The sequence below is a fragment of the Engystomops pustulosus genome, chromosome 2 (assembly GCF_040894005.1).
Source record: "Engystomops pustulosus chromosome 2, aEngPut4.maternal, whole genome shotgun sequence".
NCBI classification, from domain to species: domain Eukaryota; kingdom Metazoa; phylum Chordata; class Amphibia; order Anura; family Leptodactylidae; genus Engystomops; species Engystomops pustulosus.
This window is the reverse complement of record NC_092412.1, coordinates 183,591,295-183,604,154: the sequence shown is the minus strand read 5'-3', so window position 1 is coordinate 183,604,154 and position 12,860 is coordinate 183,591,295.

The following is a 12,860-nucleotide window of genomic DNA, read 5'->3' as shown; positions in this document are numbered from 1 at the left end:
CACTATGATGCGTCATAGTATGATGACATCACAGTATGTGCCGGTCGGAAGAGCGCTTGGGCGCGTCTCTGCCGGCTGTTACAGAAAGCAGAAAAGGGGCCGCGGAGATGGGAGAATCAGAGAGCCGCAGCGAGCATCGGGACCGCCAGAAGGTGAGCATGTCAGTTTATTTTTTTATGTGCAGGGCAAACTGGGGGTTGGCTGGCTACTAAAGGGGGCTGGCTGGCTGACAAAGGGGGCTGGCTGGTTGGCTACTAAAGGGGGCTGGCTACCAAATGGGCCTGGCTGGCTGGTTATAAAGGGGGCTGGCTGGCTACTAAAGGGGGCTGGCTGGCTACTAAAGGGGGCTGGCTACTAAAGGGGGCTTGCTGGCTGGCTACTAAAGTGAGCTTGATGGCTAGCTACTAAAGGGTGCTGGCTGGATGTATACAACAGTTTGGTGGCTGTATACTAAAGGGGGCTGGATGGCTGTATACTGGGAGGCTGTGACCAATGCATTTCCCATCCTTGGCTTATACTTGAGATAATAGGTTTTCCTAGTTTTTGGTTGTAAAATTAGGGGCCTTGTCTTATACTACACTCGGGTTGGCTTATACTCGAGTATATACGGTATGTTTTCTTCTCCTAAAATATATATATATATATACACTATAAAATATATATATATATATATATATATTATACATATACAATATATATATATATATATATATATATATATATATATATATATATATATATTGTGGGAACTAGCTTGGTAGAAGCGGTAAAATTAGTCCAGAATCGCAGTCAGAGACAGTGACACAAGAGCTTTGGCTATAAACAGGGCTTTGCCTGGCTTTAATAGCAGAAAAAATACAAAATAAAACAAAGCCTTAACTTCAGGCTAAAATAAACACCTGTTCGGCTGAACTCTAACTAACACAGAGTCTTCCCTGACTACTCGGGTGGCGTACTACCAGCCACCTGAAACAAAACAAAACGTGGGTTTTACCTCACGTGATACACACAGTCCGTATTAGGCTCGCAGGCCTCAGTGCAGGAGAATAGAGACAGGTTCTGCCTCTCCACATGTTTTTCCCCCTTGTGAAGCACAGAGTGCAATCCTTTTAAAGCTCTAGTTGGAGCTGAGCTCCAACACCTGGGTTTCCTGAAGCAACCAGGAAAACCAGTGCTGGACAGGAAGGGAATGACCAGCCCCACTACCAGCCTGCCAGTCATTCCAAAAATCCAGGCCCGAAAATAGGATTTACCAGATCCTTTAGCAAGCTATGTCTTGCTAAGGACATCAAGTCTTCCTGGATCTTCTACATCTCACTCAGCTTTCCCTGGGTGAGATGTACACCTCCTGTCCCCTAGAAGACATATGAGAGAAATCTAGGGGAAATATAGCGATTTCCCTCCACCTTACCAGTCACTATCTCACATACCCTCCCCCTTTGTTCGAACCTGTCGGGGCGGACACACTTAGCCACCAAGCAATGTGTTCTGGACAGAGCATCTGCATTTCCCTGCAGTTTGCCTGACCTGTGCTCAACTGAAAACCTAAAGTTTTGTAAAGTGAGAAACCATCTTGTGACCCTTGCATTTCTCTCTTTAGCCTGGCTCATCCACGTAAGAGGGGAATGATCTGTCACCAACCTGAAGTGTCGACCCAATAAGTAATACCGCAGGGATTCCAAGGCCCATTTGATTGCCAAACACTCACGTTCAACAATGCTATAACTTCTCTCTGCCGGTGTAAGCTTCCTGCTTAGATACGTTACCGGGTGCTCTTCTCCCCTAACCTCCTGTGAAAGGACTGCACCTAACCCTACATCAGAGGCGTCCGTTTGCACGACAAACATTTTTTTAAAGTCAGGAGTTATTAGGACTGGCTGTCTACAAAGGGCAGATTTTAATTCCTGAAATGATCTTTCAGCCTCTGGGTTCCACTTGACCATGACCGACTTACTCCCCCTGGTAAGGTCGGTTAAGGGTGCTGCAATACTTGCAAAGTTTAGTATGAATCTGCGGTAATAACCCAGAATTCCCAGAAAAGCTCTTACCTGTTTTTTGTTTAAGGGTCGGGGCCAGTTTTGGATAGCCTCTACTTTATTTACTTGGGGTTTTATCACACCTCTACCAATGACATAGCCCAAGTAACGTGCCTCCTCAAGACCCAGAGCACACTTTTTAGGGTTTGCCGTTAACCCTGCAGCCCTAAGAGAATCCAGTATCGCCTGGACTTTTGCCAAGTGACTTTCCCAGTCCTCACTAAAAATGATAATATCGTCAAGATAAGCCGAGGCATATCTACGATGTGGCTTAAGGACAACGTCCATTAACCTTTGAAAAGTTGCTGGGGCCCCATGCAACCCAAAAGGCAAACAAACATACTGGAAAAGACCCTCTGGGGTGACAAATGCAGTTTTCTCCTTTGCCCTGTCAGTAAGCGGTACCTGCCAGTACCCTTTGGTTAGGTCAAGGGTGGAAAAATATCTAGCATGACCAAGTCTCTCGATTAGTTCGTCCACCCTTGGCATTGGATAGGCATCAAACTTTGATACCTCATTTAATTTTCTGAAGTCATTACAGAAACGCAGCGTACCATCTGGTTTAGGAATCAGGACAATGGGGCTTGACCACTCACTATTTGATTCCTCAACAACCCCTAGGTCCAACATCTTTTTGACTTCTTCCGAAATGGCCTGTCTACGAGCTTCAGGTACTCTGTACGGTTTTAGGTGAACTCGTACCTGTGGCTCGGTGACAATGTCATGTTTTATCAGCGAGGTACGGCCTGGCGTCTCTGAGAACACATCAGCGTTTCGCAAGATGAACTCTCTAGTTTCCTGCGTCTGAGCCTTGGACAGGGACTCGGATATACGAACCTCGGGTATGCTGTTACCATGAGAGTTTACCTCTACTGCAAGGACCTGCGGAGTAACTTCACAAGGAAAACTTACAGCTGACAAATTTTCTCTGTCCTTCCAGGGTTTTAGTAAATTTACATGGTACAACTCTTCTGGCTTCCTCTTCCCTGGCTGATATACTTTGTAGTTCACCTCTCCTACCTTCTCCAAAACTTCATACGGCCCTTGCCACTTAGCCAGGAACTTACTCTCTATGGTTGGTACCAAAACTAAAACGCGATCACCAGGGTTAAAAGTTCTGACCTTAGCCGACCTGTTATATACCCGCCTTTGAGCCTCTTGAGCCTGCTCTAGGTGAGCTTTAACTATAGGCATTATTGCACCGATCCTGTCTTGCATGAGACTAATGTGCTCTATTACACTTCTGTAGGGTGTATGTTCCTGTTCCCAGGTTTCCTTGGCAATGTCAAGGAGGCCGCGGGGGTGCCTACCATACACCAGCTCAAATGGGGAAAACCCAGTGGAGGATTGCGGTACTTCACGAACTGCAAACATTAGATAGGGTAACAGGCAATCCCAATCCTTACCGTCCTTACAAACCACCCTTTTTAACATGCCCTTCAGGGTCTTGTTGAATCTCTCAACCAGGCCATCCGTCTGCGGATGATATACAGATGTACGCAAGTGTTTAATTTTCAAGAGCCTACACAATTCTTTAGTTACCTTAGACATGAAGGGGGTTCCCTGGTCTGTAAGGATCTCTTTAGGGATACCTGTACGGGAGAACATGTGAAATAGTTCCTTGGCTATTAGCTTAGAGGAAGTATTTCTTAGTGGCACAGCCTCGGGATAACGTGTGGCATAGTCTACAACAACAAGGATATACTGATGTCCTCTAGCTGATTTTACCAGGGGACCAACCAGATCCATTGCCACTCTTTCAAATGGTACCTCTATAATGGGTAAGGGTACCAAAGGACTCCTGAAATGTGACACTGGAGCGGTTAGTTGACACTCTGGACAGGTCTCACAATACCTTTGTACTTCAACAACAACCCCTGGCCAGAAGAAGCGCTGCAAAATACGTTCACGGGTTTTTTCACATCCCAAATGTCCGCCTAGCACGTGCTTGTGGGCCAGATCCAGCACCACCCTGCGGAATGGTTGGGGTACTACCAGCTGTTCAACAATTTCCCCACGTACATTGTCTACCCGATATAGCAGTTCCCGATCAATCGCCATGTGGGGAAATACCTTCTCAGCCCCTGGGTATTGTGGCACACCATTTATTACCTTCACATTTTCCCTGGCTTTTAACAATGTGGGATCTCTTAGCTGAGCGGTCCCAAAATTATCCCGGGACACCTCCAACTCAGGCATATCAGGAGCTTCCTCCTGTTCCTCAGTATCACCAGCTAGTACCGCTAGGGGAAAATTCTCGGTTTCATTATTGGTCACCCCTACCGCTGGAACCTCACTGTCAGGGTCAAAGGGTTCAGGGCTAACCACGGAACTTACATTGTCAACTGATACATTTTTATGTCGCCACAAGTCCCAGAAAAGGGGAAAGTCTCTTCCCAATATCACACTGTGCATTAGTGACTTGACCACAGCCACATTGTGGGAAGCTGCACCACAGGGAGTTTCAAACATGACCACGGCTGTAGGGTAATATCTGGTCTCTCCATGAATGCAAAGTACCCCAACAGTTTGTCTGCTGCACAATCCAGGGTCTACCAGAGAGCCATGTACCAGGGTCACTAAGCTCCCAGAGTCCAGCAGTGCATTCACAGAGCAGCCTCCTATTTTCACAGCACACATTTGAGGCTCTGCCTTAGTCTCTGCAGAGTAAACAGGTCTTGCAAACAGAGATACGGGTCCTGCGGTGTTGCAGTCCATGGGCTCGGTCGTGAGGGGACAAGTCGCAATCACATGTCCGGGTTCTCGGCAGCGCCAACAACGTATGCTGCCCCCGTCACCATTTTGAGACCCTTGTCTGGTTCTTAAGGGCTCACTAGACCTACTTGACCCAGCTGCTTGTTCCCCCTCTGAGCCACCTCCCCTGTAGACATTTCTCACCCCTTTAACAGTAGGTACAGTCTTACCAGTTGACCTGGATAACTTGCTGTCCCTGGGGTTGGCACGTCCGGGAGATGTTTGGAGTAGCTCCTCTGTTGCACTGTATCTTTCCACGAGACTCACGAGTTCATCAGCCGTCGTAGGTCCTCCTTGTCCGACCCAGCGCTGGATCCTAGAAGGAAGGGATCTGATGAATTTGTCCAGGACCACCTTCTCTATTATCTGGCCTGGTGTGGCTTCCTCCTGCTGCAGCCACTTCTTTACAAGGTGTATGAGATCATGCATCTGTGACCTTGGTGGCAGTGTCTCAGAGAAAGTCCAACTGTGCACACGCCCTGCACGCACATGCATGTTCACTCCAAGTCGGGCAAGGATCTCACCTTTAAGCTTTATGTAGTTCTTAGCGTCCTGCTCACTCAAGTCATAGTAAGCTTTTTGTGGCTCACCTGTCAGCAAAGGTGCTACCACATCTGCCCACTGGTCGGCTGGCAGCTTTTCACGCTCTGCCACTCTCTCAAAGACCATAAGGTACGCTTCCACGTCATCTGTGGCGGTCATCTTTTTTAGAGAGGCATGTACTGAGGCCCTTAGAGAAGTAGACCCTCCTTGGGTCCCGTGCACACCAGAGGTTGTTCTGCTGGACGACAGTGTCTCACCAAGCAAGGCCATTTTCTCCACCAGGAGGCGATTCATCTCGTCTTGCTTGGCCTGGGCTTGTTGCTGCCTTTCCTCAGCCTGGGCAAAAGCTCGCTGTTGCTGCATAATCATTTGCTGCTGCTGTAGGATGGCTTGTCCAAACTGCTTAACAAAGTCCTCCATCATACCGGACGCTCTCGCAGCTTTAATCCAGGAGAGGAAAAAAAAAATACGTGTATGTCTCTTTAAGACTGCGTTACTATGCCCGCATCCTCCACCATATGTGGGAACTAGCTTGGTAGAAGCGGTAAAATTAGTCCAGAATCGCAGTCAGAGACAGTGACACAAGAGCTTTGGCTATAAACAGGGCTTTGCCTGGCTTTAATAGCAGAAAAAATACAAAATAAAACAAAGCCTTAACTTCAGGCTAAAATAAACACCTGTTCGGCTGAACTCTAACTAACACAGAGTCTTCCCTGACTACTCGGGTGGCGTACTACCAGCCACCTGAAACAAAACAAAACGTGGGTTTTACCTCACGTGATACACACAGTCCGTATTAGGCTCGCAGGCCTCAGTGCAGGAGAATAGAGACAGGTTCTGCCTCTCCACATGTTTTTCCCCCTTGTGAAGCACAGAGTGCAATCCTTTTAAAGCTCTAGTTGGAGCTGAGCTCCAACACCTGGGTTTCCTGAAGCAACCAGGAAAACCAGTGCTGGACAGGAAGGGAATGACCAGCCCCACTACCAGCCTGCCAGTCATTCCAAAAATCCAGGCCCGAAAATAGGATTTACCAGATCCTTTAGCAAGCTATGTCTTGCTAAGGACATCAAGTCTTCCTGGATCTTCTACATCTCACTCAGCTTTCCCTGGGTGAGATGTACACCTCCTGTCCCCTAGAAGACATATGAGAGAAATCTAGGGGAAATATAGCGATTTCCCTCCACCTTACCAGTCACTATCTCACAATATATATATTGGAATGTTGATGCAGGCCCTTGCTGCCCTTGTTTTAGTTTGATTAACTAAACTGCAAATCTATGGAATAGCCTACCTAAGGAGCTGATAACAGCAAGAACAGCAGAGAGCTTCAAAAAGGCCCTAGAAACCTTTTTTAACATTGACAATTATGGCAGGGAAGTAATTAGACTCCTTAAAGCGCTGTCACCATGAATATAATTTTTAGCTGGTGACAGGTTTCAGGGGGAGAGGGGATGGTGTGGAGGAGAGGAAGAAAGCATGAGGAGACACAGGCACACGCAGGCTCCCCCAGCCCCAATGGGACTCGCCACATGCTGCTGGCAGGGAGCCAGGTAATGTTGCACGGTTGCTTAGTGGTTAGCATTACAGCCTTGTAGCACTGGGGACCTGGGTTCAAGTCCCAGGATCAGCATTTGCAAGGAGTTTGTATGTTCTCTCAAAGGCTATGGGAATCTGTCATTAGGTGAAAATGTTGACAGGCTTCCTTTAACCTGCAGTAATTGACAATTTTCCTCTCCAACCACCATTTGAATCAAGACCATGAAGCTGTCATAAGCTCTTCCTGGTCAGTACTCTGTGGCTGCTATAGACTCAGTTGGTATTAAGCTCCTGTATTACTGGACTCTGTATTCTGGTATTTCAACTCCCTGCCTGGATCCTTTGGTCTTGCGATTTTGTGCTGTGTTTGCCCAGGCACCCGGCTCTAGAGATCATTTTTCTGTGATTGTATAGTCTTATCTCTGTGTATTGCATGTTGCCACAGGAAGGGGATGTTGAAGAGTTGTCCCTTACTGCTTTAGAGTAAGTGAGGAAAGTAGGCAGAGACAGCTGGAAAAGGGGTTTATTCTCAGCGCCCACTATTTATGTCTGTGTCATTAGTACGTTCCCGAAGCCTGCATTCCACCCATCCCCTAAAAACACTGTACACTCTAACTCTAAGCCTTGTTTTCTGCGCATTCCTATGATCCATTTTTCCAGTAAAAGTTCTTTACCTCCTGAACTGAGATGCACTTAACAGTTTTTATCCTAAATAATAATTTATTTATATATTTTTTATATAGTTGTTTTCAAGAAGAATAGTAGCAAAGAACAAAAGGTGTCATCACTGTTACAATAGAATGGTCAAGGTAAAGTGAATCCATTGAACAGTACAAAATGAGATCAGACAAATTAATCAAAAAATAAACTAGGACTGTAGAGAGACATATTAGTCTAATAATAACAGATATTCATGTTTAACATAATGGTGAATGGATTTGACATATTAACGTAACAGTTACAGACAAGGAGCCAAGGGCTTTATACCGAATTATGTCCTGTATGGCAAATATGTAATAAATGCTTGTTTACTGTATGTGGCATTGTAGCGTGACCCCAGGAAAGATCAGATTAAACTGTGCTCCAAGGAACAAACTCTGCTCATATCACACAATGGAACCTTAATTGTACTGGGTACTAATAGCAGTACATTTCCTCATTTTTTTAAATATTTTACATACTTATCAAGCTGAAATTAATGAGATTCTGCAGATAAGGGACATGGAAGGGATCGCCTGTAAGCTTCTGCAGCAGTGTGCTCACATCTCTTGGCAGGTAGATTTCTATTTGTGTGAATTTTATTTAATCATCACAAAAACTAGTCAGAGTTTAAAGTCTGTAAATTGGCAATAAATAGAAAATAGATTGGAAATGTTTCACAGTAATAACTAGCAAAAGGCTAATTTCCTTGCTATTCTTTTCTGACATACACATCACTGCCTAAAATTAATGCCAAAAAGCCAAATGTGATGGAATTGTAGAAAAAAAATGCATTTGTGGCATATTGGAGCAGATTTACTTACTCGGTCCATTCGCGATCCAGCGGCGTGTTCTCTGTGGAGGATTCGGGTCCAGCCAGGATTCACTAAGGCAGTTCCCCCGATGTCCACTAGGTGTCGCTGCTGCGCTGAAGTTCGTCAGATTGCACTGAAATTCACCGTCCTCGGCTGGGTGCAGGTAAGTGCGACACTTTTTTTTTTAAATGCGGCGGGTTTTTTTACGGCCACGTCCCCGGGGCAATTCAGGGAAAATTGGCGCAAAACGGAAATATTCGGATAACCCGTCAGAAAAACGTGAATCGGGCCCTTAGTAAATGACCCCCATTCTTGTGGACACTGTTTTTACGACTTTCACTGTGCACCCCAAATGATACCTCTTACGTATTCTATGAATCGGTACGATCACGGGGATTTGTATAGGTTTTATTATGTTTTAGTAGATTGAAAAGATTAAAACCTTTTGTTTTTAAAAAGGTTTTTATTGAAGGTTTGTTATTAAAAATTGTGCCTTATTCTTACTACAATAACTTTTTCATACTTGATTATATGGAGTTTTGTGAGGTGTAGTTTTTTCAGAATGTGATGACATTTTAATTTGTGCCATTTTGGGAACTGTGGGATCTTTTAATCACATTTTAGAATTTTTTTTGTGGCAAAAATGGCGTTTCTGACTTTGGTTGCTGTTTTCCGCTACAGTGCTCACCACTGGAAATAATAGTTTTTATAACATTTTTTGGTTTATTTATTTATTTTTTTTTAACAATTTTCTGGGTCCCAAAGGGTACTTTGACCATAGCAGCTGTGATTGCTTCTGTCATATTCTGCAATGGACAATATGCTAAGGCTCTATAACAGTGTGCATCCAGGTCAGTGTAATAGATCTCGCCAAATAACAGTTCCTGCAGTCTTATTTAATGGCTGCCATGATGATGTCACAGGGAACACTGATCCTAGCTAAAATGGCGGCACCAATGTGACTCCGGCAGCTGGCAGCTTTGCCAACAGATTGGCAGATTTGTTGACACCTGCAATCAGTACCAACACCAATTGCGGTTGTCAGCGGATGTGTGTTTGGAGAACAATGCAGCAGACACCCACCATGGCCTCAGCCATATATTATGTACGTCATAATATATTAAGGGATTAAACAACACAATGTAACTCCAAGCAACACTTTTGTGAAATCAACCTGTCCAGTTATAATTAACCCTGATTGTGAGGGTGCATTTAACCCATGTGTTTGAAAATGCAATGCAACAGCTGAAGATAGATTTGCCTAATTAATTTGCTGTTCATATTTATAGTTACAAAACACAATCGTTAACGCAGTGCTAATACATGCGTCAACCTTGCATTAACACACGTATTTGTCAACACAATGCGTTAACGGTCACGTTTTGCGTGACATATATATAGATATATCCTATATATAAACATATATATAGATATATCCTATAAAGGAATGGTTCTGTAGGTGGTAACCACAGACCATTTTTTGGTACTCATCCTTTTTCGCTGTTATTTTGGTCACTTTTGTATTTTGTCATTGCTGTCACCCGTTGAGGTAGCATGAGGCGGTGTCTAGACTACAATCCACAGAAGTTGCTCAGGTAGTGCAGCTCATCCAGGATGGCACATCAATTCCAGCTATTGCAAGCAACACAGTGTCCAGTACATAGAAAAGCTACGAGGAGACAGGTCAATACACCATGAAGGGGACATAGGAGGACAACAACTTACCAGAAGGCCCACTGCCTCCTCATTTGTGCAAAGAGAAACAGGAGAAGCAGTGTCAGAGCCCTGCAAAATGACCTCCAGCAGGCCACCAATATCCATGCGTTTGCTCAAACTGCTCAAAACAGACTTCATAAGGGTGGCATGAGGGCAAGACATCGACAAGTTGGTGTTGTGCTTACAGCCAAACACCGTGCATGGTGATTGGCATTTGCCAGAGAACACCAAGATTGACTGATTTAAAGGAAATCTACCATTTGTTTTTATGCATTGTGAACCAAACATACCTTGAGAATGCTGTGGCGACACTGATGCAGAAAAATATCTTGTTTAATCCCTGATCCGAGTGGTTTTGCTCAAAAAAATAATTATAAAATTCAGGACCTTGGGAAAGCTGGGTGCTGCTGGCTGCCAAACATAACCACATTACACAGAGCTTCCTGAACTGTCCAGACAGGAGTTATCAACCTAAGCTTGATGAATCATATACAGCAGCTGGGGGGCGGGTGCAGTGATTTATTACTTCTGGCTGTCAGGGACAACATAGTGATGATGTATTCTTGGCCCATGTTGGGTAGGACAAGGCTGGAGCAGTGCATAATTAGGGTGAGGAAAAGCACTGAGCCAGCCAAATGAGCGAGAGAGCCTCATTATCATAATGTTATTTTTTTTTCAGCAAAACCACTCAGTTCAAAGATTAAACAAGAGATTATGTGCTTGCATTAGTGTAGCAACGGCATTCTCAAGGTACGGTATGTTTGGTTCATAATGAATAAAAAATTAAGTAGATTGTGGTAGATGCGTAAAAAGAAAGTGGTAGATTTCCTTTAACATTGGTGCCCTATGCTCTTCAAGGATGACAGCAGGCTCAAACTGAGCACATGTGACAGAGATATAGCAATATTCTACAACATGGCGGGTTTAACAGCCTTTGACTGTCATAAGGTACTGGAATGAGATCCTTAGGACCGTTCCTTCTGCTGTATGACAATGCTAGGCTTCCAGTGGCTGTAGTGTGTCAGCAGTTCATGAATGGTGAAGGCATTGCTGCTATGGATGGACTTGCCTGATCCCCAGACCTGAATCCAGTGGAGCACATCTGAGACATCATGGGGCTCATTTACTAAGGGTCGCAGTGCGCACTTTAGTCGGACTGTGCACCTTTGTCAGGGCTAAAACACTTTGCACAGGTATTTATAAGAAATGTGTGTGCTGGAATTGTGTCGCACATGACCCTTTTTGTTGCACAGCTGCTCTGGCTTCCATGCGTCACAAATTAGGGGCGTGCCGTTGGTCGGTCCGACTGATTCGGACTGAGCGTGGGATTTAACTTTTAAATGGTGTCGCAAGCCCTATGTTTAATATGCACCACAAAAAAAATGGTGAACTCTGTAGGACCTGAGCGGGGAAGTGACACATTCATGATTTCAGGCACACAATCTTATTGAATAACCGCACGCAGCTTTATAGACGGACAATGCACTCAAGTGAACTCCGGTAAATGTGCCCCATGTTTTGTTCCATCCACTAATGCCACAGTGCAACATTGACTGTCCAGGGGTTGCCTGATGCTTTAATCCAGGTCTGGGAGGAGATCCCATCCGCCACACACAATACTGAACCTCTTTGCCTTGTCTTGAGGCATTTCCAATTAAGTTGGATCAGTGTGAAACTTGGTTTTCCACTTTGATTTTGAATAGCAGTCTAAGTCCAGACATTAATGAGATATTAATTTTGATTTGATTATAATTTTTATGCTGTATTGTTCTCAACACATTCCACTATGTTCTGAATAAAGAACTGCAACTGGAATAGTTAATTCGTTGAGATCTAGGATGTAGTATTTTGGGGTTCCCTTTTTTGAGCAGTGTATATCCTAGCAATAAAGCCTTTCACCTGCCTCTGTTTATTTTGCTGGATCCACTTTCTGACATTCTCTTCTAGCAGTCTATTTTCGTAGTCATTAGCTGTCTGATATAATCAATTCTCCCTGCCCGGCCTACGCTGTGTACTCTGACATTACAGACACAATACTGGAGTTCTATATTCTAGAGGACAGGTTCTGCTCTCTGCTTGGGTGGCCAGTAAAGCAGAATATAACTTATTGATTTATGTCTATCATACGTTTTTTACTATGATATTTTATGACTTATTAATAATAGAACTTACACATGATGACAATTGCTTTATTGAAATATGTGTGGTCCCCATTCAGCTCACAGTAACAAAATGTGTGGTCCATATTTCCCTACCAAAGGGGTTCAAAGTGGAAGAGTCATCTCCATTCATTGGGGAAGGTTTACTGAAAGGATTGCACCTAGAATAAGTTGTAAAATGTGCAAAATCTTTTGTATCCCTCGTACAAAGTATTGCATGTAGTTATAGACAGTGGGTGGTTTAGGGGGGACCAGGCATTGGGAGTCAATTTGCTGGATGAGAGGAGGTCAGCATCTTGCGGAACATAAGCAGATGAAGCGGAGCCAGCTGCATGGTCTGCGCGTTCATCTGCACATTTGCTCCGCTACGGCACCGCTTGTTAGGCCTACATAGTTTGCATAGCTCCCGAAGTTGGTGAAGCGGGCGGATGATCAGGGGAACAAAGCAGGGGGTGCCAATATGCCGTATGAGGGGCAGCATTATGAATTCAAAACCGACACACGGAGGAGTGTTTCACCTCTGCAGCCACTCTCAGGGGATGAATAGACTGGTCAAAGAGCACATGGCATTGCAAGGTAATATAACTTTTTTTCTGTAAAAC